This window comes from Sturnus vulgaris, chromosome 8, assembly GCF_052056855.1.
Source record: "Sturnus vulgaris isolate bStuVul1 chromosome 8, bStuVul1.hap1, whole genome shotgun sequence".
Taxonomy (NCBI): domain Eukaryota; kingdom Metazoa; phylum Chordata; class Aves; order Passeriformes; family Sturnidae; genus Sturnus; species Sturnus vulgaris.
This window is the reverse complement of record NC_142250.1, coordinates 19,246,024-19,270,051: the sequence shown is the minus strand read 5'-3', so window position 1 is coordinate 19,270,051 and position 24,028 is coordinate 19,246,024. Positions and strand designations below refer to the sequence as shown.

Sequence of the window (24,028 nt, the reverse complement as noted above, 5' to 3'; positions counted from 1 at the left end):
AACAGCCAATATCTTTCCCTGATGGAATTCTACAAGGGGGGGTGGGAGGGGGAACAACTAAAAAACCTACATAAAAATAAACACAAAAACCCCACAAAACCCAAAACAACCAAAGCCCATAAAAAAACCCAAAAACAAACAACCCCCCCCACCAAACTGGTGAGGATCCGATATTATTATTACTACTATTATTGCCATTACTATTATTATTACTACTAATATTCTGCTCCTAATAATGGTATCATGCAAAGACATCAACCTCAAAGACAAACCGATGCCATTCTCCCAAAATCGGCAGAGAGAGTTTTAATCTTTAGAGTCTCCTACATCAGGCGAAACTTATTTCTGCAAGAAGTAGGGACGCATTTCCTCTTGTTGTGTGTTATTTTAATGTTGTTTGTCGCCGCATCCTTCTCCCCCCACCCCCTTCTCTCTGCGTCCTCGCTCCCTCTGTTCTGGGGGCTGCGGAGTCGCGGGAAGCAGATAGTGTGAAAGGGCCGGGAGAGAGGGAGAGGGAGCGAGAATTGCTCTGAGCGACTGCGGAGTGGAATTCAGTTCCCTGGGGAGTTAGCAGACAGTTTGTGGAGATGTTACTCCAGAGTTTCAGACTATGATAAATATGATAATTTGTATAAAATTTGAATGGGTTCTTGTTTTCAGGGAGAATGCCTCCGATGATGAATGTTCATGATTTTCAGATAGATGGCTGATAAAAAGTGTATTGAATTGTTGAAAGCGATTTTAATTTTAATTCTCTACCTGCAGATGTCTGATAATAATAATGTCTCCTAATAAAATAGGAAGGTGTCAGTTTAAGCAGCAGTATTTCGCTTCACTTCATCCTTCCCATCCCCAGACTGTGGCAACATTAACCTCTTCTTATAAAAAGGCACATAAAATTATTATAATTACAGAGTTATTAATTTTAAAAAGAGGGTTAGCAGGATTTTTTATTATTATTAATAGAGCTCGCAGAGAACCCCTGCAAGTAAATCCCCGTGTGAAATGATGGATCCGATTGCTAATTCTATTATTAGGTATTGCCTAGGAATTGCCTTTCGGGTTTTTAATTAGAGTAATTGAAACTAGAAGAGGCGGGGCTGATTATTTTTATTTTTTTCCCCTTTGTTATTATTTAAAAGTCATTGATAATGCTCCCTGCATTCAGATATCGTCTTCAGAAGGAGACTTACAACAAAGCAACAAAGGGAAAACAGACAGATCCGCGGGTCTGGAGCTTGAAACTCCCAAGCCAGCAGTGTGCATGTATTAGGTTAATTGGGTTTTGTGGGTCTGGGGGATCTCTGAGACTATCCCCAACCCAGCTCTTGCTGCCTCTGAGCTGGGCTGATATTTCATGTGTGAAAAAAGAAGGAAGAAAAAAAAAAACCCAAAAACAACAAACCAACAACAACAACTCTGGTAACATGAAATCAATGACCTGGCAGTTACACTCTAATTAGCGCCTCCTGCGAAGCAGCCCAAAGCCAGCCCAGGAAAACCGCACACAGGCACCGCACGCCGGGGAGCGGAGGCGGGCGCGTCCTCGGTGGGCTGCGATGATTCCCCGTGCCGCGATTCCCCGTGCCGGGGGCAGCCCGGCTCCCGTGCGAGCCTTCCCGGCGCGGCTCCACCCGCGGCCGCACCGCACCTGCGGCTCGCCCACGCACGGGCGCGGAGCTGGCTCGGCCGGGGAGCGGGGACCGGCCCCGCTCGGCTCCCTCTGGGGCAGCCGCCGAGAAACCCCCGGCTTCGCTCTCGTTTGCCAGAGCTATTTTTCTCTCGCCCTGAAAATAGCTGACAATATTGTCCATTCATCAGAAAGGCAGGAATTTGGTGCTTCTGGTTGACTCCGAGACGGGTAATTCAGGGAGAAATGAAAGCTGGATAAATGACTCGGTACTGTGAATTAGTACGGAGGGTGCAAGCCGCCTGGCAGAGAAGTGCGATTTTATAAACAACGGCATCATCTGGCAAAAGGGTAAAGAACTGTGCAGAGCTCAAAGCTTTTCTAAAGCATCGCATTGATATTTTATAAATGGAGAAGAGGGGGGAGAGAGATACATGTGATATATGTTCATAAGCACAGGCTATGCAAGCACAAGGGAACATTCCCGTTCAGATCCCCACACAGGTGCATCTCACCACGTATTAAATGCTCCCTAGCTGTTTCCAAAAGAAATAGTTATATGCAATAAAATATATATAAATTAAAGTCTCTTCATTTTGATATAAAGATTCGAGTTTATATTACACATTTCTTACATATTGCCACGTATTCCTCTCCACAGACGAATCTATTTCGGGTATATGTGCGTAGCTGTGAACATAACATATATACTTATAGTTATACAGGGAATCTGAGAGTTGGCAATACGTCTAGCAATGAGAGCGCTCGTTATATGTATGGTTGCATAAAGGATCGTGTACAGTTACATTAAGTCCCATTAAGACAGTGAATGTCGGTCGGCACCGTTTCGCGCACGAAATTGCAATTACAAGTTCCTGACTAAAGAACAGGAGGAAACTGTCAGAAGCTGGGATGGTCCCGTCCCCCGGCCTGGTGCCTGCGACCTCCTTCTCACTGGGGTGCCATTGGACTTAGGAAACGGGAGATGGGGAAAGGCATTTATTCAGGGCAATTAGAAAGCAGGTACCGCTTCAAAAAATGGATTTATTAAGGGGGAAAAGGAGTCGAAATTATTGTTTAAAAAATGCGCATAAACGAGTCTAACAAAGTAGGGAAGCAGAAGCATATTGGCGTGTAAGGTATCACACTGGAACTGCTTCCACTTCAAACCTCGGGATTAATCAAAGAAATCGGTGCGGCTGATGAGGAGTTATTCAGCAGCTGAGCTCTGGAAAACTGCATCCCTGCTTTCTTTATACATTTTATTATTTTCAATTGGTTTGAAAAATTAGAAGTGTTTAGAAAAAAGAAATACACATTTCTTCTTCCAGCGGGTTGGAAAGCTTTGATTTTATCCCCCCCATCCCCTCTCTCTTATCTTTCCTTCCCTTTCTATTTTTTTCTTCCTCTCAAGTTTGTGATGGGGACCGCAGGGAAAGATGCTTTTGAGAAAGAAATTGAAGCGCCTTTTTGGAGGGCACTGCTCTCCTTCGCCCCACCCTCGGCATTCCTAACTCCTGTTTCTCCGACAATGCCAGCCCTGGCAGCCAGCAGCCCGGGCGTTCTGTAACCTCCGACGCCAGGCAGGGAAGAGACAGATCAGGGCTCTTCCTGACAGTTTCCCTTCATTGTGCTTTTAAACCTCCCCTGGCAGGGCTCGGCAAACGCTTCTTTGTCCCCCTAGGTGTGGCCGTGGCAGGGGGAGGCTTCCTCTTTACATGGACATCCGTCGATGCCAAAACTTTCTTGGGAAACTTGGAGGAAGACTCGACTTCTGACAATAGGGTAGAGATGACAACTGCGAGAGATGCCCGTGGCCATTAGCTTTAACTTTCTCTGCTTTCAGAAGAGATGGGAAAACGCCTCTTTTTACAATGACCATCTCCTCCATCCAGTGTTCTTAAGTGCAAATCTTTAATGCTGTTGAATCAGAGCCTCTGTCTCTTGGCCGGCTCGCAGGCAAAGTTGACAAGCTAAGGGGATGGTGGAGAGCGAAAGTTACTGGCACGAGTGGGAAAAGGCAGGAGTGACCGCACCCCTCCGCACTCACTCGCTGGGGTGTCACGCCTGTCCCTGTCCAGGCACACATGGACCGCTCGGGAAATAATCCCCCGAGAGCGATTCCTATTGATCGCCGGGCGAAGAGCAGCGGATTGCATCTCTCCCCTGACGGTCGACGACGTGTGACGGTGGAGGGTATAGGGCGGGGAGAGGACTGGAGGGGGGAGGGGGCGGAGGGAGAGAGGGGAAGAGGGAGTTCTTGGGCCAATTTATCAGTTATTAAAGGACCCTTCCTGGACCTACAGAGCTCAGGGGCATTTCTCATCTCAACTCCAAATAGAAAAAAAAAAATGTAGTCAGCTATCTTTAATCATTGACTCGAGGGCACATTTCACATCATCTCTCAAATCTGCATTTTTTATGAAGTGGCCAAAACGTGTGCTGTGTGCCTAATTTTCTCTCCCTTACAGGCGTTAAGAAGAGTAATGAGAAATCGGCTGGAAATTAACTTGCTTCTGCCCCTGCAGCCTTCCCCCCTCATGAGAGACTGGAACTTTTATCCCCCTCACACACACTTCCATATCAACTGGTTCAGAGCCCGGGGGCTGCCGGGGTTGAGGGGCAAGGGGGGGAGGCGGAGGGAGCTGCCCGCCTCAGAGTTAGGAGACAGACCTGCAAAGTTCCCTTTTCTCTACAGCTCCCAGACCATAACAGAGATTCTTGTCACAAGGACAATGGTTGTGTTCCCGGGAAAAGGTGAAAGGCACACGAGTTACATCTCCCCCGGTTTTTACTCTTCCACTCAATATTCCTCTCTCAAACCTACTCCAGCCTCCAAAATACTGAAAACTCTGCGTGTTCAAGAGATCCGGGGACCAGAGAGGCAATGGATGTAGAACGATATTTATTTTCTATGCTTTAATATACGGAAACACATTATCATTGTTGTCATTATTGTTCCTCTTATCATTACTAGTGCCTGGAGTATTGGAGTTTTCCACCGAGGTTTGGAGTTTTCCATGGACGTGGAGACGGCGTGTAAGGACAGGCTGTCTGGGAAGGGAGAGCCACTGCTTCCTCACTTCTTGCACCTTGAGGTCCATTTTTTATTGTTCCCGTAGCCCTTCTCCAACACTCGCAAGAGCCGCGGAGCAAGGCAGCCCAGCCGTGCCGCCGCTTGCTGCCTCCCCATCCCGGAGAAAGCCGTGCCCGGGGGAAAAGCAGGTTCTTCCCTTCCCTCGACGTGCCGGGGAACTGTTGCTTCTGCGCACCGGCCCACACCGAGCCTCTCCTGCTGCTGCCCCCGGGACCCCCGGGCTGCCGAGGGTGGCCAGGGCTGGAGAGCTGGGAGCAGGACCCGGGAGCTGCCGCGTCCCCCGCGGAGCGGAGGGGCCAGCGCCCGCTGCCCGCTGCCCTCTGCCCGACGGGAGGCGCTTGCTCGGGGGGAAGCTGCTCCGCCTGCTCCGGGGCACTCTCAATGGAAACTGGAAGTGAACCTAAAAAAGAAAAGTGCGGTGAAAAATAATTCTTACAGCTCAAAACAGCGTAAAGCTGAGATTTAGGAGCTCCATAAAATGCCAATGGGGAAATCACCTCGGCGCAGGCTGCCATAAATGTTTCAGCTTTTCTGTTCTAATTCTCATGTCTACCAAGTGTTTGACGGCTCTTAAAAACCTCTTTACTCTTAAGTTATTTTCCTTTTTTTTCCTTTTCCTTTTATCCTTTCCTCTCTATCTTTTGTCTTCCTCTGCCCCCTCATTCACTTTTTTCTGTCCACAAACGCTAGAAAGGTGGGGGATTGTTTTCATCTTCCCAGATTTTCTATTTTTTCACCCATTCTGTCCATTTATCCATCCATCCATCCCCCTTTCATCATCAAATTAAATGTCCCCTTCTTTATTCAGAGCATTTTCTCTAATATTAGTAAAGATCAATGTCTGTCTGTCTACCCATTCATCCTGATTTCCATTTTCTCACTTAGTTACATGCTTCTTTTATTTTCACCTTTTTTTGCACATTGGCACAGGGCGTCCTCCGCTGCCGCAGTCTCTCTTGGTTTTTAAGTGATATTCCATTTTTCCTTTCCTTTTCTCCAATTCTGACAACGGCGAGAGGAAACCCCCCGCCTACGTGTCCACCTCCCTCATCCCTGTCTTAATCCACGCTGGGACTCTCCAGATTCCCCAAGCCCTGCAGATTCCCCAGGCCCTGCGGACCCAGGCTGTCACTAAGTACAGGGCGCTCGCAGGCCGTCTGGCTGCCGGGTCCCCTTCCTTGAGACAGAAACTTGTGTTGAACCACCTGGAGAAGGAATAAGAGATCTCACCGACGTCTCCCCAACTCTCGGGAGAGCATTGCTGCCCGTCCACCCCCAGCCCCGTGCAGGGGGTGCGGTAGCCCCGACCCCGGGAGACTTCGCCTGGTTTTGTCAGCCACCGCCTCCAGCCGGGACCACCAGCCGGGGCCACGGAAACATTCTGGGAAGCGCTTTTGAATCTAAACGTCACCACAGGCAGCGAGGGATTAGCAGTCCGGGGATCCGGGGCTGAGGCAGAACCCCCGGCCGGGCCGAGGGCGGGCCCCGTGCCCGGCACCGCCGATCTGCACTGCCCCCTCTGGCGGGACCCGCGGCCCGCCCGCCCTGCCGGCAACGGAGCCGGGGCCGCCCTGCTGCTGGGCCCTCGGGAGCCCCGAGACAGCCAAACTGCGCCCTCCTCCCGGTTGCCCCCGGGCCGCTGCAGGAGCTCCCGGCCTGATCTTGGCGGGCCACCTGGCTTCCCGCAGCCGGCCTGGTTCCGTGCCCCGGGGCTCCACCGGCACGCCAGCCCAGCCCCCCCGTCCCTGAGCCACGTCCCGGTCGGCAACTTCACGCCAAGGCCCCTGCACCGACGTGGCCTGGCGCAGCTACCCTGGCTCCATCGCTCCCGCCTGCCTCCATCCCCGCCAGCACCGGGCACCCCGGCGGAGAGACCCGAAGGCAGCGATAGCCCCTGTAGTTGCATCCCTGCGGTTGCCATCCCACGGCAACCCTAACCCACTGCCCCCAGGCATTCACCCCACCCACCCCAAACTTCTCGCAAACTCCTTCCCACTCCGCTGCTCTGACACCAGCTCAGCCTTTCCCCGTGCCAGAAGCATCCCTGTAACTTTGGTAGCTCAAGGTACTCCTGCTCATCTCACAGCTTCTACAGACAGCCTCGGAACACTGGAGAGGCTCACTCCTTGCCCTGCTCCTCTCACCTCTCCCTTTGTCCTCCCCCGTTCCGCCATCGCCATGAAAAAGCACCAGGTGGCCAGCCCAACACTAAGGCAATAGTGCGGGGCAGAGAGGCAGCGGCACGGACATCCCGCACCTCTGAAGTCACCCCGAAACTCTCGGGAAAGGGCTGGATCTGCCAGTGTGCGGCTGCCGGCCGGACGAACCGCAGACAGCGGCCTCCGAGTGCCGAAGCCTCCGGCCGGGGTCCAACCTCACCTCTGTCCTTGTGTCTCCCTTGCCTGTTCCTCCGCAGGTCCTCTTTTTAATATCCTCTCCACCCTTCAAAGCACATTCTGCCTCAGAGAAAGGGAGAGGCGAGAGGAGACGCTGGACAAAGAGAAAGGCACCCATTTCCTTACATTACTCTCAAGCCAAACAGCCAAGCAATGCGAATTCCCCCTCGCCATTGGAAATCGTCCCTGCTCTCCGTGTCGCTAGTGTCTGCCCTATTACCTGTTGCACCACTTTCTGTCTCGGACTATGGGGAAAGAGCCTGTCTGCCTCACTTTTGCACACCACAGCCCCATCAGGAGTTTATTCCTTAAAACACCTCGTCCTGGTTTGTTTCCTAAAACCTAAAAGGTGCAAGCAGCCAGAGCCCGAGTCCGCAGCGGAGGACTGGGGAGATTTTCCCGAGTGGTTCGAGCGGCCGCGGCCAGGGGGAAGCGGCGGCCAGTGCTGGCTGGGAGCAGGGAGAGCCGCGCTCCCTCTGCCTCCGCATTTCCCTGGGAACTTTCTATTACGGAGTTAACTATTAACTGCAGGAAAGCAGGCAATTTTCTTCGGAATGCGAACTATTTCCTTTATCCAGCAGATAGATGTTTGAGGTGATTGATTAATATGGAAATTGATATAAAAATACATGTCGTAGAACACTTTCCCCGTAGTCACAGTCGCACGGAGGAACAGGCGTCCAGGGCAAGCAACGCGAGCTGCTGCTGCCGAGGGTTTTCCTGGCTTGCCAAGAAATGTTTTAATTGTGAAATACATGCAGATATAACTATAACAGCTCGCATTAATACGTCCGAACAGTGCTGAGCGAAAGGGCACACTGAGGACGCACAGCAGCACTCATGCGGGGGAAGAAACGCCGGGGGTCCCGCCACAGAAAGGGAAGGTGTTGGGGTAATACTTGGCGCTCCCCTCGGGAGCAAAGGCGAGGGTGAGTGCCCAACGTGTCGGCAGGGTAAAGAGCAGAGATTCACGTATATAGAGATGGTGTAGAGCCAAACAGGTACGCTGTAACCATTCGTGGGGCACCAGTTTGCTGCAAGAGGAGAAACAAGAAATTTTATCAGGGAAGTCTGTAATTCTAGACTCGGGTTAGATTATACTTCAGCACAGCTTTTAGGTAGGTAGAGTCGTGTGTCCATTAAGGTACCCATAATCGTTCACTCCTTTTATCTGTAGCAGCACCTGCGCTCCTTGGTTAAGGGTCGCAGTCTGACACCGAAAAGGAACGTTACACATCGGGAAACCGGGAAAAGTCCGGTTCCCGTTTATCCCGGCCCCACCCGTGTGTTGCTGCTCTCCCTCTGCTAGCCTCGTGCTAATTAACCTGTGCCCCTTTTAATTAAGAGAGGACTCTCTTGGCGGTGCCCCCCGCTCTGCCCGACGGCGCGCAGCCGCACGCCGCCCCTGCCGCCCCGCCGGGCGCTGAACCCCCGGGCAGCCCCAGCCCTATCGCCCGGGCCGCCCGCCGACCCGCCCCATAGCCCGCAGGGGTGGCTGGCATGGGCACCTGCCCTTCTCGGCCCGCTCGGCTCAGCCTCCTGACGAGATTTTTCATGCTTCGCCCCCCCTCCTTCCCTTCTCTGCAGATTTATACAAATATTTTATAGAGGGAAGGGGGAATTTCCCAGTCTCTTTTGATGCTTTTTCCCTTCTTTACCCCTCTCCCCGTTGCTCCCTTCCCTTCTGCTTCTTTGCCCCTCGCCCCCCCGCCGCTGTTTGTTTGTCCCAATGCCCGGCCGATCATCGCGGTGTATGAAGTTCTAACTGGTTTGTGTCAGGCAGCTCTCTCTAAGCAGTCTGGCGTGACGGATTAAACATCAACTAGTTAAATAAAAATTAATATCAACTGCCTCCTAACTTCTAATGTCATGTTGTTTATAACTAATGAACTGATTAGGGGATAAACACATCAGGAAGACATTTCTGCTTCCCTGCTCTTTCGAGAGAGATTTGCAGAATTCAAAGTGAATCTCCCAGAGTCCCTTCTGGGTTTCTCCCACGCCAGTCTGGGGAGGGAGGACGGGGATTCCGTGGGGTTTGCTGGGGTAAGGTCGGAGGAATCTGGTGCATGTGTCAGTGTTAGCTGGACTTATTTAAACATCTCACCGAGGAAACATTTCAGCACGGCAGAGAGCAGGGCTCGGGCTGCAGGGAGGTGAGGAACCACACCAGACAGATCCGGCGACTGCTGCAGACCGGGCTGGAGACGGCGTCTGAGGCAAATACTCGTTGCTGCAATTATTGACTTTTGGTGCCCCATTTTAATATTTTAAATGAAACCTTTTTTTCTTTGCTTGAAGAGGCAATCGATGATTTTTAAGTGATATGAAGGAAAGCGTTCCCTCCGCCTTCCTTATTTTTACAATTCTCCACTTGTCTGGGGCGTGCTTTTCGCCAGTCCGCGTTGTTAACATTTTCCTAAACACTTTAGAAAAAGAAACACATGCACACACATAACCCCCAACAGCCTCATCTTGGAGAGGTCCCAAGCTTTTAAATACTGTTTGCCCAGCACCGCCGGCTCTGACAAGACAATAATAACAGGGGAAGCTTTTTAAAACCAATTTAGCAAATGCAGAAATGTAATTTTAATGAAGAATCGATAGCAGAATGGTTCATTTTTCCTGGGACTCCTTGTTGGAGCTGAGAGAGACTTTCAATCAATGGGGAGGTAGAAGAGGGGGAGTAGAAAGAGAGAAAGAAAAATATTCGTTCAGTGATGTCTTTAGCACTGGGAATTTTTCTTCTTTTCTTTAGAGCTTTGTTCTATTTATTATTTATTTATTTTAAGTCGCAAAGCCTTTATCAAAACGTGGTCGTAAGAGCAAGAAAAGAGACGAGTGGACAGATAAATGGATGGATGGATGGATGGATGGATGGATGGATGGATGGATGGATGGATGGATGGATGGATGGATGGATGGATAAATAATCTCTCAGAGGCAAAAAGCTAGGCGCTCACAGAGGTAGACTTCACAGGATTGGCTCCTGTCGCTTCCAAACTAAACGGAGGAATCCCCGTCCCCTGCCACCCCACCTGGAGTCTGCCCGAACCCCGAGCTGAGAGCTACCAGCTCTCGGGTGGGCTGCGCCACCATCCAGACCAATCCCCCGCCCGTCCCCGACGCGCTCCCCCCTCAGCCTGAGCCCACTGCCTCCCTTTTCAACTTGGAGGAAGTTCCTCCTCTGTCCCGCGTCCCCCTCTCCCTTGCCAGCCCCTCTCCGAGCACATTTTTATGGTAATAAGACAACAAATTAATCTGCTGTTGCAACAAGACTTCCCTACAGGTAGTCAGCTTGAGGGAGGGGGCAAGGGGAAGCAGATTCAAAGTCCAGGCGTTGTCCCCCCTCCCGCAGGATCCCCGCGGGACCCCCCCAGCCCCCTTCCTCCCTGCCTGCACAGCCCTTGTAGACTGGAGCAGGTGAGCCCCTCTTCAATTTTATAAGCAGCAGCGCTGCATTTGCTTTGATTGTTATTTATTTTCCCCTCCTTTTAGCCTGTCCCGGCTCAGTAGAGCGGCGTTTCTTTCTCTGTGGCTGGCTATTTTTTTTTTTTTTTTTTTTTTTTTTGGTGGTGGTGGTGGTGCTCTGGTGTGTGTGTGTTGTTATCTAAACCGTTTAGTTTTGGGTGGTTGCGCCTAGATCTCGAAAGTCAGCGGGGGAAAGCAAGACACCCAAGCGGGGAGGAGAGAAGCGAAGAAAAGGCCGCGGCGGATCTACTGGCTTGCAGCCGTCCCGGGGAGACGGGCCATTAGGCAGAGGAGCCATGGCTCAGAGCTCAGGGAGAGCAGGTAAGGCGGGGGGGCGCTGAATATTCAGCAGGGAGGGATGAGACCGTCACCCCCAACTCCCTCCTTTGGCAAGAGGCAGCCTGCTTCTGCTCTCCTCCACGCACACCCTCCTCGCCTCGCCAGATTCCCCTCTAACACTTGCTATCTCACCTGATAAACGTCCCTTTTCCTTGCGGGTGTCCGATTCCGCACCCCTCGAAAGGCTGGGTTCCCACCGCGTTTACCGTGGGAGCTTGGCAAGGACCGGCAACGGAGCCCCCAGACGCGAGCGAGAGCCGAGCCGAGCCCCGGTCCCTTCCCTCCCGGCCCGGTCCGACCGCCAGCGGCCTCGGGCTCTTTGCCTCGCCGCCCTCCAGGCGGCCCGGGCGGCCGAGCCAGCCCCTTCCATCGGCCTTTGTCTATTTGCCCCAATCCCGGAGGTCCCTCCCGTCCGCAAAAAGTTCAGGGCATTGCTTAAACTCTTCCTCCACCGACTCCCTCCCCACCTCGGGAAACTTTGCTCGCCGTGCTGGCTCTGGATCTGCGCCGTCCCCGCCTCGGGCAGCCCAGCGCCTTGCCCGGGCTCTGCGGGGGCGAAGCGCGGGGCTGAGGCGGGCGGGGGCCGGCACTGCCTCGGCCCCGAGCGGGGGCTGCCTCTGAGCCCCCCAAACCTGCTCCGCCGACGGACGCGTCTCCGCATCGCCCCCGTCTCCCAGTCAGCAATTTTATGATTTGCAAACAAAGCTTCAAACAAACCCCGCCGGAGAGGTTTTCCTCGGCGCTGCCGCTCGCGGTAAAAGCACAGCTACGCGGTTTGGTTCCCTCAAATTAAGTATATAAACAGAGGTTTTAATTTAGGGATTTTTTTGAGGTGGGGGGGAAGACACCGAGGTTTAAAATACAAACCTCACTGACTGCCAGCACAGAGCCATGCTATTGCCCCGGCTGCCAGTCGTTTGCTGCAGGGGAGGCTTGGAAAAGAAAGGCTGCGGCGGGCGCTGGGAACCGAGGCTAGGAACCGGAGCTAACGGCGCTGGTTTTCCTTTGTCATTTTTGATGGAATCGCAGGGTGAAATATCCCTCTCCTAGAGAGGGCTTCAAGTGCACAAACAGAGAGACACGTACGGGAAGCAAATAAAAATATTCGCCCTTCAGGAAACCACATCTCTTCTGTCGATAGTTTCCCCATATATAAATGTGTGTGCATCACCTCTGTAAATCTCAATATTAAACACGTTGTGTGTGAATATATATATATGCATATACACGTGCAAGCTTATGTTTTCATAATCGAACCAATTAAATCTATTATATATGCTGTATATTATATATAAATATGACAAAGATTCACCAAAACGTAAAAGAAAATTACGAAGGCAACGAAAAAGGCCTCCTAAAAGGAAAGGCCACAGAGGCAGTTTTTTGCTATTATGCACCGAAAATCTTCTAAATCAAAACTGAAAAAAACCTTCAGAAAGTTTGCAAACCCCTCTGTTCCTTTTCCCTTCTGTGTTTTTAAAGGATCTGCCGAAGTCCCTTTGCATCTGAGGTTTAAATAGGGAGATCAATAGAAAACAGTTGTAATGATCTAATTAATTATGGCAAAATTAAAAGCGAGTAGAAAATCAATCTCTGATGGTGTTGAAGATGGAATTAAATTGATAGTCCATCTGTTCACCTCCTAGACCGTATAAATATGCAACCCAAGGACGGAGCTAATGGGATCGAGCTGCCTGGGAGACTCTCTCATTCTCTCTCTCTTCTTTTTACTTCATTCCTTCCCGAAGTTCAGCCCCGTAGCCCCCGTGCTCCCGCTCGCAGCCCTCTGTTAACCCAGCGTTCCCCCTCTCGCTGGAGACACGCAAAACGCTGTTTGTGTCGAGCAACTCAAACCGGCAGCAGTAGCCCGCAAATCTGAGGGTACAAAGCCGTGTGGTTGGGAGGAAAAAAAGAAAGCTGAGGAGACAGCATTCAGTGAGAGCGTGCTCCCTATCGTGCTGTTCTTAAATCAAACGGACACGATGATGATGACGATGACAACGGAATAGTTTGAGGATGTTCTCCTCCTTCTGAGTGTCTTTTTTACGTTGGTCGTGGGTTCAGGAAAGTCAGCCCTTTCTGTAGCCGGATTTCTATAAAATACTCTGTGTGTTCTGTCAGGGACAGGCGACACGTTGAATTAGTTTTGTTTGTCCAGTTTTCCTGACTGTGAAGCTCTAAGAGCGGAGACTCAACGGGAGGCCCTCGGTGTCTCCCTGTCCCGGCGCTGTCCCCCTTTCCCACATCTGCCCTGACCCCGCCGGGCCAACTTTCCCCAAGTGGTCAGCGGGCACTCCTGAGCCGGGCTGTCCTCGGGCTTCCACCCGCCTGCCCACCACGGTGACATTCTGCTGAACGACCAGCGCCACTTGAAAATAAAGGAGAATCGGTGTAATTGCTAAACTGGAGGCATTACTGCATTTGCCCGTTTAAAAAAAAAAAAAAAAAGTAATAAATACCCTCTTTCCCCCATTTCCGCGGTAATTTGTAGGTGCGGAGCATACGCTAACAGCAGGGAGAGCTAGGGCGAGCTGTCAGGCTGGAGGAGTTCCCTGCCATCCCGGCCGCTTTTTAATCGTGAAAAATTAAAGCTAGGGGCTGCGGTTCCGATGGAAAATAACCAATGAAACCGACGATACTATTGCCCGGGTTAGAGCTGCGTGGGGTGGGACGGTGGGGGAGGGTCGCTTAAATAAGTGAAACCTAAATATAAGTCAGCTAAGACGGGGAGTCCCGGGCCGAGATCTAACCGCGTGTGCACACTCCCACTATCGGGGCGAAAAAAATTGACCGTATCTCACCAAGTTGTGTCAATTTAGTTCTGCGAAACCCCGAGAGCCGACGGAGGGAGTCCCGCCGGCTTCGCCTGCCGCCCCCAGCGCCGCGCCGAGGCTGGAGCCGGTCCCGGAGCCCCGCGCAGGGCCGGAGCGGGGGAGAAGGGGAGGGGGGGAGGGCGGGTCGGGTCGGGCTCTGCCTGCGGGGACTTCCCTGCCAAAGTTTGCCTTCCCCCTCACACTTCCCCATCCGGCCAAAAAGAGTGCCCCGGGGGCGGAGGGGGGGGGGGGGGGGTGGCTCGGGGGGGGGGGAGAGCAGCCCGCAGCACCAATCGGATTTATTAATTGATGTATTGAAAAGAAAGATTGATTGACATCTCCTAATGGAAATTACAGCCTCACTTTCCTACCGCACGCTGCCCTCCCGGCTATCCCTTCATAAAGAAACCCTTGAGGCTAAAGGTAGATTTTCATTTAAAGTGCCCCAGTCCTCAATTTCACAGATTAGATACATTTTAAACACAGACGCACATATTGCAAATTAGAAGCTAATTTAATTATAAATCAAAACTGGGCATAAATCTGCACTCACCACAAAGGATCCATCTAGCAAAATGCAACCACCTCCCCTAACCCTGGAAAACTGCCTTGCAGAAATAACACTACGTAAACATTACCAAAGTTATGGATTGTGTACAGTTTAAAGACATCCACGGGAGATATTTTTCCCCACGCTGGGGGAAGGGTAAAGCCCCGTGTGTCAGAAATCAGCCGTTCACATGGCGACAATTTCTCTTCCTCCTAGAGAAAGGAATTCTCCGACAAATAAAAGTTTGCATTGATGTAGAAGGTTGTAATTCTGAACTTACAGGCTGAGAGGGAGTCAGAAGAGGCAGATTTTTGAAGTCCAGCAGGTCAGGATCAACAACCACACTCACACACGCACACACACACGCACACACGCACCCACAGAGCCAGGGTTCCTATTGATTGGTGACGTTTGGTTTGCAAACCTCAGAGAGGAGAGGAAGGAGAAAAGTACCAGGGTCCGAGTGAGGAGAAGGAAAGGCAGGCACTCGGGAACAACGCTCCGCGCTCGGAAAACCTCCCTCCCTCTGTGCGTCCCTTCATCCCGGATCCGCTCGTCCTTTCTCTTCTCTGAGTGCCCTCTCCCGCGCCCGCACAGTTGCTCTCTGACTCCGCATCCCGTCCGAGCTGCCCAGATGCGGCATCCAGGGGAACTGGACAGATTTGGTGTCGGCTCACAGTTCAGTCCTTCCCCATCCCCTCCACCTTCCAGCTCCTTTTTATAAGTTAGAATTCTCCATTTCCCCCACCCTCCCTTTAATCTCTCCTCTTCCTCCACTACACTGACAGACCCCCCCACTTCTTTCAGCCCCTTCATTTCCACGCACACTTCATCCCTCTGTGTCTTCCTCCTCAGAGGCAGTAAACTCCGAGGCCATTAACAGCTGATGTTAAAGAGGCATGAGTCTTCCTGCCACTTTTTTTAATTAGGCGCCTAACTTGAGCTTTGGCGGCTCCCAGCCAGGGGAAGGGAAGAAGCGAGCCTGTCTTTGCGAATGGCACAGGAGGAGAGAGAGCTAAATTCACCCGTTTTCCCGGCTTTCCCACAAAGAGGAGAAGGGGGAAGAAAGTTTCCCCACCAACTTACGACCAGTTTCTTCTGAAGCCCTGCAGACTCGCATCTTCCCCCCCACCCCGCCGCCAATGCAAGTAATGCTCTGCAAGCAGGACCCCCGCGCCCGGCCGGGCAAGCCCCAGCCTCACCTGCGGCTCTCGCACGGGGTGGAGGGGACGCGCCAGGTCCTTTGTTGGTGCGTTTCCAGCCTTTGTTTAGCGGTGGAAACGAGCCTGCCTTCCCCGACCCAGCTCCCGGCGCATCCCATCCGACCGGAGAGCGGTCCGTGGCGAAGGGAAGCGGGGGGCAGAGGCAGGGCTCGCAACAGGGCTTGGGAACTACTGCCAGAAACGCGACCGCAGCAACTTTCTCTGGGGAGGTGGATTTGTGTGTGTATAGAAATTGTTCGGGCTCAGCTTGGCTGGGAAGGAAAAGAATGAAAAGGAGGGAAGGAAGGAAGGAAGGAAGGAAGGAAGGAAGGAAGGAAGGAAGGAAGGAAGGAAGGAAGGAAGGAAGGAAGGAAGGAAGGAAGGAAGGAAGGAAGGAAGGAAGGAAGGAAGGAAGGAAGGAAGGAAGGAAGGAAGGAAGGAAGGAAGGAAGGAAGGAAGGAAGGAAGGAAGGAAGGAAGGAAGGAAGGAAGGAAGGAAGGAAGGAAGGAAGGAAGGAAGGAAGGAAGGAAGGAAGGAAGGAAGGAAGGAAGGAAGGAAGGAAGGAAGGAAGGAAGGAAGTCAGTCTCGAGGCATATCTATCACTTTGTAGTGCATGTGTGAAGAAGTCTGCTTCCAACTTCCCCTGCCGGCCCAGCGGAGGGAGTGGAGCGAAGCAGTCGCCCCTTTCCCCGGCGGGTCTTTTTGTGAGATAATTTTTGGAGATGTGAATCCCAGGCAGTCATTACCACACTTTGGCCCCTCTGACTGCTGGAATTACCCTTTCCAGGGACTTTAATGGGCAAGCCATAGGGTTTTTCGCTGATCCGCAGCAGTTTTCGCTGCCTCCCCGTTTTTATGGGTGTATTATAGTTAGGGGTTATATAAATGTTTTTGCGTGTGATAACTGTAAATCCTAACATTTGCAAATCGCCCTGAGGCAAACTAACCTTGGACGGGCAGATAGAGGGAGGGAGGATCTCCCACTACTGCTGATTAAAAGGAGACTTTAATAAGCGTCTAATTCACTCATCGGGAGTTTTATGGAGAAATTAGAGGACAAAAAAAAAGACATCTCCAGCGTGGGGGGGAGGAGGCAGTAGAGGGGGGCTCCCACGCCTCTACCCCAGCGGCAGCCCAGGGCAAAGGCAAGAGACAGCTGGGCCTTGCCAGTGGCACAGTCTCCTATTACGAAAGAGGCAGGGTTTACATCTGGGCCAGTTCGGTTTTGGGTCAGAGGGGCAGCACAAAACCCCTCTGCCCTCACGCCCGCTCCAGGGCAAAGAAATGAGCAGGCAGGTGACCGGAGGGGCTCTGGGACTGACAGACAAAAGCAAAGATCGGTGGCAGGAGTTTTGTGGTGAGCAGGCGAAGCCGACCAGTGGAGGCCGCCTCGATGGGAAACCGGTCTGGGGACCCCACTTGCAACGGGGACTCCTCCAGTCCGCACAGGGTGAGATGTTCGGGGGCAGGGATGGACCGAGGCCCCAGCTCGGTGCCGGGAGCCGTGTGCCCCCTCCCTGCCTGCCTCCTTAGGGTGGGAAGGGGCAGGCTAGGGCGGCCTGTGCTGAGGCCGCCCTGTCCCCGTATGTTTGTGGCCCGGGAAGCTTGGAGACTCGCCCCAGCTCCGGCCGTCCCGGTGCGCTAAGAGACGGCTTTGTTGCAGAAGTGTCTCTTCACATTGTTGTCTCTCCCCCCGCTCCACTCTTTCTTTTTTTCTCTTTTTTTTTCTTTTTTTTTTCTCTTTCTTTTTTATTCCTTTTTTTCCCCCCTCAATGAGGCTGCAAAAGGTCTTCGGCTTGTCTCGTTTTTGTGGCAAACGCTCTCTTGTAAAGAGGAGAGGTTAAAGTGTCGGTGACTGAATAAAGAGCAGCACACGTGGGCTATTACCATTCAGGGCAAACAAATGCAGAGAAGGGAAAAGCCAGCAGCAGGCAGGGCGAGGGGGGAGCGCGGCCCCCCGGTACACACACGCACCCGCCCCGCTGGCAGGGCCCGGCCGCCGGCCTCCTCGCGGCCCCGGCGTCCCCCAGACATGCAACCCACCCATGGCTCACAAAAGAGCTAGAGAAAGAGAGAGGGGGAGACATGAGGGGGTCTTAGATGGGAAAAAAAGAAAGTAGCTTTAGGGGGAATGTGCTGTGGAGTGTGAAATTGCAGCCCGTGGTGCTCCATATTGTACCAGAAGCTCTCCAAAAACTCATCCTCCAACGTGACCAGAGGTGCTTAGAGGGGGAGAGAGAGGGAGAGGGGAAGAGGGGCTCGGAGACACAGGGGGAGGGGAAGGATGGGGGTCTTTTATTCTTTTCGCGCCCTCTTTCTTCTTAATTGTTCGTTTAAAACCTAACTTTATGTTTATTTGTTAAACTTGGCCACCAAGAGCAAGCTCCGTTCTTCTAGGCAGAGCGGCTGGGGGGACGGGGAGGACCAGCTGGACGCTGGCTGCCTCCCCCTGCCCTGCGCGGCCCTGCCCGCCCTATGCACCCCTCGGAAATCTCCCACAGCTTCGGTCCTGTTTCCATGTCTCCACGCTACTGCTCGGCACCTCCGCCCTGCCCCATCACCCGCTCCCCTCTGGTATGATCAGACCACAGCACCCCTACAGCGAAGATGTGGATACCCCTTTTATTTGGGTGCTTGTTGGCGAGAGGCAGTGAGAAATCTCGGGCCAGAAATCATCCTGTCTTCAGACAAAGCACCCCAAAAGTAGTCCAGGAATGTTTTATCAAAACGTCCCCTTCCTTGAAGATCCCTCTGACACTCATACACATGCCGACTCCTTTCCTTAAATGCTCACGTCTTTTTTTGGGGGGTGGGGGGGGAAGTATCATTTTTTTGTCTATCTTTTCACAGACAGAGACTTCACTACCGACTTTGTCACGGTGAAAGTTAAATTAGCTGATGCAGAAACTGCGTCAGAAAAATACACCTAGAAGGTCAGTGTAGATTTATTCTGTGAATTCATAAATATGGTGCTGAGAATATTCAGGGTTGAGTTAAACCACCTCCAAACTACCAACATTTAGGCTGTAAGCATTTGTGCTCTTGACAAGGGGAAGACAGGGTGTGGAGCCGAGAACTTAGCGGCATCTCCATGGTGTACAAATCCAAAACTTCTACCTTTGCAGCACACCATCCTGCACCTAAGGCCATAGGTTGCATTTAGCTGTTTTCTAGGGTAATTGGCTACAGATAACCCGTAGAAAACAGGGAACCGACGTGAGCGCAAGTTCTGGCTCTGGAGCCAACTGCGATCACAGGCACATCCACTTGGTCCAGGCCTGAGCCCCCCGAGGGGCTCCCCCGCCGCCCGACCCCCATTGTTCCTGGGCACAGCGCCCTTCCCGAGCGGGCAGAGGAGCAGGGCGAGCAGTTTCCGACAGCAGTGTCTGTAGAACTGGTTCCCAGGGACAAGGCGAGTCAGGAAAGCCAAGGCAGCACGGGAGAACTCAAAGGACTTGGAAGGGAAGCTGACAGGGCCCTCGAGCTTATGTGTATTGGAACCAAGGGTGGGAAACAGGATCAATGAAGAAGATTTCGTCTTGATCAGCTGGAGAAAGCCGGCTAATGAAGCAGATCGAAAGATTGCTATCATTGCAACTCCCCCAAAAAGTTTATTTTTCTTGAAATTTCCGCAGAGAGGCGGCTGCCTCTTTTGAAGTGTAAATGTTTCTAGCTTGGGGGAAAGCGGAGGGGGGGAGAAGGCTGGGTTAGAGAAGAAGGGGGAGATCCTCAGATTCTCTTTGAGAAAAAGAAATAAAAGCAGGAGAGAAAAAAGGAAAAGGAAAGCAAAGCAAAGCAAAGATTAATCTAAAGTGAGAGAGGGAAATAAGCACACAGGGCTCGTGAAGTGGAATAGATGCGAATATGGGAGTGGAAAGAGGCCCGTGGTCTTGCCTTGCCCGGTCCCTCAGGGCACACGGCAGTGACCAGGGGCGCGCAGACAGAGCCGTATTTTTAATTTGGGTTGGCAGAAATCGTTCAGTGGATTTAAATGTTGACAAAGCAATACTTCCAGGAAGTCTGATATGGGAAGGGGCACCAGGTGATATTGTGGTACGTGTGGTGGGGGAAGGGGATAGCAAGCAGAGTCTTCCCTTCCCTTCCCTTCCCTTCCCTTCCCTTCCCTTCCCTTCCCTTCCCTTCCCTCTCCTTAGAAAGCTGCCTTGTTCTACCAGGCTCAGGGCTCCCCGGTTTATTCGGGTTACCTCCGTGCCGTGGTATTCAGGCTTCGTTTTGCAGAGTGCCCATTTTGTGTATTTCTCGAGCCTGCTGTTCCTGTCTTTCTCCTCAGTGATAAGGGAAAACAGTGAGGAAACTAAGGCAAAATACATTATCGGGGGGAGGTTTGGGATTCGCCGGCTGCCCCAGCCCACCACCAAGCTGTGATCTCCACACCATACAATCGTCAGTTACGAAGGCTCAGAGAGTCTCTGAGAGAGGGTCCATGAACTCACCAAGTGTTAGTGCAGGCGCAAGGCGTTCCCTTCCACCCGGCACTGCCAGGGGCTCCCTCCCGCACCTCCCGCTCTGCCTTCGGGCTCGGCCCTGAGCCTGAGCACGGCCCCAAGAGCGCGGGGCAGTCGGGGCTGCCTGAGGCGGGAGGGAGGAAGGGCAGGGGTGAGTGCTGGAAGACAAGAAGCACCCTAGACCTGTCGGTGACGGAGAGTTGTAACAGGGCCGTTTGCAGCCACGGGCAGTGCGGAAGGTGTTCCCGGCAGCGGCGATAAGCGGGCTCCCGGCCCCGCCGCCAGCGGGAGACTCTGCTGCTGGGGCGACTCGACAGCCACTGGTGTCCCACCGACAGATGCGCGGGCCGTGCCGTGCCGGGTCGGGCCGGGCCGGGTATCCCGGCAGGATCGCGGCCGCCCGGGCCCGCCGCCGGCCTTTCCCCGCTCTGCCAAGCGACCGGAGGGCTCCATCTAGAGGCCGCGGCGGGGAGCGGCACCGCTCCGCACCTGGGCCCGCCGCCCCTCAGCCGCGCGCGGGGCGGTCCCGCCGCGGCCGGGCCGGGCTCGGGCCGGGCTCGGGCCGGGAGCGCTGCTGGGGGACCGGGCGTGTGGGCGAGCTGCGGCCGGCGGGTCAGAGCCACGGCGCGTTCCCGGTGAGCAGGGCAGCCTGGCCGGGCAGCGGGGCAGCCCGCGGGAAGCAGTGGCCGCCCTCAGCTTGGCGTGCGGCGAGAGCTCCCCGGGAGAGACGGAGCCGTGCCCTTCCCTTGGCCAAGATCAGATCCTGAGCGGGCAGCGCAGAGCCCCCCAATCCCGGGGAAGATTCACCCTGTGCAGGAGCTGCTGCCAGGGGCGGGCAGGGCCGGCTCAGCCGTGCCCGCCGCGCCTGTCCGCAGCGCAGCCCCGCAGTCACCGAGGACTCACTTCCATGTAATCCCGGTGGTGTAACAAAAATTTTATTTTCCAAATCATCCTTTTTTTTGCACACAAGGGAAAGAGAGAGAGGAGAGAGAAAGATAAAACATCAGCTGAAGTGCCAAAATGATTTATGAGACAGTGGAAAATATTTCATAAAGATCTCTCAGACATTCTTTACTTAAAGCGGTTAGAAAAAAAAGGGAGGGGGGCTGTTTTGTGACAGATAAGCAGAGAGTTGGGGAAGGATGAAGGAAGAAAAGAGAAGGAAGTACATTTCAGGTGATGGTAAACTCTCAAGTATGAAAATCAAAATTGAGCTCACAGCAATTCCTGTCTTGCCTTTTTGCCTCTGGTTATTACCCTAAGAACGTGTTTCTTACTTGCTCTATATTGCTCTGCTAGGTCAAAGCCATGTCTATTTTAGCAGCGGACTTATTAATAAAATAATTTCAAAATCCCACCCCAGCATTAAAAAAAAAAAAAAAAAAAAAAAAAAAAAAAAAAGAGAGAGAGAGAGAGAGAGAGAGAGAGAGAGAAGCAGCAGAGCAGAGATGTGGAGATGTGGAAAGTGTGAGGTTGGATTTGCTGTTATTTCCCCAAATGCATGTGAGGGAAAACTTTGCAATGACTGAAATGGGCCTAATCTCTTGGTTTAAAGAGGTGCAAGAAGCTTGCTTGCTCTTTCGTCCTCTCTCTGTCTCGCTTTTTCTTTCTTTTCTGTCTGTCTGGCGTCTATTTATTTTTCTTTCTTTTCCTTCTCTATACATTCCTCTCTTGATCTCTCTCTCCTCTGGCTGTCTCTCTCCTTTTTCTTTTCCTTCTCTCTCCTTCACTTCCTTTCTTTCTTTCTCCCACACTAAGCCGCACACCACGGAAGCCTTGATGTGTATCGAATCCCCCTCCTGTCCCGCTTTACCCCGAGTAAATTCTCCGGTAGAAAAAAAGCGGAGCGTGAGAAGGGAGGTGAAACTAGGAAGGCGTGTGTGCTTGTGTTAAATAAGGGAGTTAAGGATCCTGAGCCGCAAGTGACAACAAAGCGGGGCTCAGGTCGGTTCCCGCGGGCCGGGCAGGGGCGCCGCCGCCCCGCACACGCAGGGCCCGGGGCGCTCGGGAGCGCGGGGCCGGGGCTCCCCCGCCACCGGGTCCCGCAGGCAGCGCCCCCCCCCGCACCGAGCGCCGCCGGCCCGGCCCTCCTCTCTCTGCTCTCCTCTCCCCTCTCCTCTCCTGGCCGCGCTCGGCTCGGCGCGCTGGCGAATCAGAGAGTGTCGGAATCTATTGCCTTTGTCTGACAAGTCATCCATCTCCGGGGAGGCGGGCGGGGGGCTGAGGGCGCTGCGGCTTTTAGAGAGACACACACCGGGAGCGGAGGCTCCAGTCTCCGGCCCCGGCTTCACGCAAGCACTTCCCACCTCGGGCGAAAGTCCGCCGGGCGCCGGATCCGCCGCCCGGCCGAGAGGAGGGGTCGCGCCCGCCCGCCGCTCGCCGATTTCCCGGGGATTGCTACTCTGCTTTGAACTTAAATGAACTAGCCCCGGACCGCGGGAGGAGGAGGAGGGACAGCCGCGTCCTCCTGCGCCTTCTGCCGCCTGGCCGCCGGCCGCACCTTGCTCCGGCACCCCCTCCCCGCCGCCGGGGATGCTCTGAGCCCTCCCAGCCATGACACCCACCTGCCCCCCGGCGCCGCCAGTCCCTCGCTCCCACGGACTCTGCTGACTCCCCCAAGGCCGGCGCAGCCCTCCCGCCCCTCGGAAAGTACTTCGCTGCCCGCTCCGCCGGGCCGGGGGCCCAGCGCATCCCGCCGCTCTACTCCTCCTCTCCTCTCCTCGTGTGCTTTTTTGTTTTGTTTTCCTTTTTTTTTTTTTTTTTTTTTTTTAAATTTTTTTCTCCCCTAAGTCTTGAAGTTGAGTTTTAGAGGCGACACGGCGGCTTCAGCCGATTTCTTCCCCTTCCTTTGCCTCCCCATGGATATGCACTGCAAAGCAGACCCCTTCTCAGCAATGCACCGTGAGTACTGGAGCCCGGCTCCTTCCTCTGCTGTCCCTTTCTCATCCCTTCATTCTTCCTTCCCCAACCATCCTTCCTCACCTGATCCTCCTCCAGGTCCACCTTTTCACCCTGGCCGATACCGGGCTTAGAGAGGCGTTCAGAAGGCAGGACGGATACTGCCGGCCCGAGCAGCAGAGCAAGGATGCCGGGCAGCCCCGGAGCTGAGGGGAGCTCTGCTCCTCCGTGCCGGCAGTGGGGCGGGGACCAGAACCCCCAGTCCGAGGGCAGGGCACTGAGTGCCTGTGCTACGAGCCCCGAGTGCGCGAAAGAAAGCCCCCTCCGAGCCAGAGCTATCCTCCGCAAATACACTTTCCCCATCGCCCCTCAGACAACAAGAGTTTATTCTGACTCGTGTGAGCCCCCGGGACGGGCCCTTTCCCTGTCCGTGCCCAGCCGGGCCGGGACACCCTGCAACCCTCCGCGGCTTTAACCCCCCAGATTTCCCCGAGATCCGATGCTGTTTGCCTTGATTTCGGATTTCGGTGGTAGGGAGGAAAGACGCCAGTTTCGGATTAATGGTGGGTTAGTCAGTGGATGTTCTGTGAGTCGTTTTGGTTTGGCGAAAGGTTGGACTGCGGGAAAAATAGGACAATTGTACGGCTGGGAGATGAAGTGGCTTTGGAGGCTCCCAAGAAGTCACGATCCCTCCTGGTTTATTTACCAGATACCCGGTGTGAATTTTAAATACATTCCTGGCACAGAGAAAAGGGCATTCGTGCTACATTTTCGATTTTAAAAGGCTTTCTTAAGAGGGGGATGAAGGAACGCGAAAAACCCTCTTTACCAGGGACTGTAATAAGGAATTACCATTGATTTTAATTAACCGCAGAAGAGAAAATAATTCCGAGATTTAAATTGAAGAAGAAAAAATACAAATAGAAAACCGAGATTGAGAGTATGTTGAGTCAGGAAATGAATAATTAAGAGCAATTTGTAACTTTTGACACCGAAACTTTTGAGGACACGCCCTGCTCGCTGCATAAAACACAAATCTAAAAGACAGAAAATGGAAATGCTTGAAGTTTAAAAAAATGCCAATTTTACTTTGAGAAGGAAGGCGCAGAAATACAAACCCACGATTAAATCCTCTAACGCGAATGTAGGTAAATGCCTTTCTGTTT

General features: G+C 53.1%; 1 long non-coding RNA gene across 1 annotated transcript in view; it reads right to left on the bottom strand.

Moving 5' to 3' along the window:
- Positions 1-5,070: 5,070 nt before the first annotated feature.
- LOC148223016 (uncharacterized) overlaps positions 5,071-24,028 on the bottom strand; it is a 117,169-nt gene continuing 98,211 nt past the window's right edge. The window contains exon 3 of the long non-coding RNA XR_015805145.1: positions 5,071-5,127. This is a non-coding gene — a long non-coding RNA (uncharacterized LOC148223016). The remainder of the gene's footprint in view (positions 5,128-24,028) is intronic.